The 1,662-nt window shown below is 40.9% G+C and overlaps 1 non-coding gene across 1 annotated transcript; it reads right to left on the reverse strand.

The window, feature by feature from the left end:
• Nucleotides 1–386: 386 nt before the first annotated feature.
• Nucleotides 387–494, reverse strand: LOC130983801 (small nucleolar RNA R71). Its single transcript, XR_009087775.1, has one exon. It is a non-coding gene; the product is annotated as a small nucleolar RNA R71 (small nucleolar RNA).
• Between the last annotated feature and the right edge of the window lie 1,168 nt (nucleotides 495–1,662).

Below are 1,662 nucleotides of genomic sequence, written 5' to 3' on the forward strand. Positions count from 1 at the left end.
ACAATGGTGGAGGTGCAAGGAAGATGCTTGGTGACTTTACTGCACCAAATTCCAACTTACATGGAAGAAGCATCTCAATTCCTGCCATTGGAGCAAACAATTTTGAGCTAAAGCCTCAATTAGTTTCTCTGATGCAACAGAATTGCAAGTTTTATGGACTTCCATCAGAAGATCCTTTTCAGTTCTTAACTGAATTATTGCAGATCTGTGATACTTTTAAGACCAATGGGGTTGATCCCGAGGTCTACAGGCTTATGCTTTTCCCTTTTGCTGTAAGAGACAGAGCTAGAACATGGTTGGACTCTCAACCTAGAGATAGCCTGAACTCTTGGGATAAACTGGTCACGGCTTTCTTAGCCAAGTTCTTTCCTCCTCAAAAGCTTAGCAAGCTTAGAGTGGATGTTCAAACCTTCAGACAGAAAGAAGGTGAATCCCTCTGTGAAGCTTAGGAGAGATACAAGCAACTGACCAAAAAGTGTCCTTCTGACATGCTTTCAGAATGGACCATCCTGGACATATTCTATGATAGTTTATCTGAATTATCTAAGATGTCATTGGACTATTCTGCAAGTGAATCTATTCACATGAAAAAAATGCCTACAGAAGCTCAGGAACTCACTGACATGGTTGCAAATAACCAGTTCATGTACACTTCTGAAAGGAATCCTGTGAGTAATGGGACACCTCAGAGGAGGGAGTTCTTGAAATTAATGCTCTGAATGCTATATTGGCTCAGAAAAAAATGTTGACTCAGCAAGTCAACATGATTTCTCAGAGTCTGAATGGATTGCAAAATACATCCAACAGTACTAAAGAGGCATCTTCTGAAGAAGAAGCTTATGATCCTGAGAACCCTGCAATGGCAGAGGTGAATTACATGGGTGAAGCCTATGGAATCACTTATAATCCCTCATGGAGAAATTATCCAAATTTCTCATGGAAGGATCAACAAAAGCCTCAACAAGGCTTTAATAATGGTGGAAAAAATAGGTTAAGCAATAGCAAACCTTTTTCATCATCCTCTCAGCAACAGACAGAGAATTTTGAGCAGAGAACCTCTAGCTTAGCAAACATAGTTTCTGATCTATCTAAGGCCACTCTAAGTTTCATGAATAAAACAAGATCCTCTATTAGAAATTTGGTGGCATAAGTGAGCCACCTGAGTAAAATAGTCACTGAAACTCCTCTTAGTACTCTCCCAAGCAGTACAGAAGAGAATCCAAAAAGAGAGTGCAAGGCCATAACCTTACTTGGTGTAGCCGAATGTACAGAAGAGGAGGAAGACGTGAATCCCAGTGAGGAAGACCTCATGGGACGTCCTCTGGACAAAAAGGAGTTCCCATTTGAGGAACCTAAGGAATCTGAGGCTCATCTAGAGACCATAGAGATTCTATTGAATCTACTGCTGCCATTAATGAGCTCTGATGACTATTTCTCCTCTGAAGAGGATGAAGATATTACTGAAGAGCAAGTTGCTAAGTACCTTGGAGCAATCATGAAGCTGAATGCCAAGTTATTTGGTAATGAGACTTGGGTGGATGAACCCACCTTGCTCACCAATGAACTGAATGACTTGGTTAGGCAGACATTACTTCAAAAGAAATAGGATCCTGGTAAATTTCTAATTCCCTGTACCATAGGCACCATGACCTTTGAGAAGGC

The sequence above is a fragment of the Arachis stenosperma genome, chromosome 5 (assembly GCF_014773155.1).
Source record: "Arachis stenosperma cultivar V10309 chromosome 5, arast.V10309.gnm1.PFL2, whole genome shotgun sequence".
Classification (NCBI taxonomy): Eukaryota; Viridiplantae; Streptophyta; class Magnoliopsida; order Fabales; family Fabaceae; genus Arachis; species Arachis stenosperma.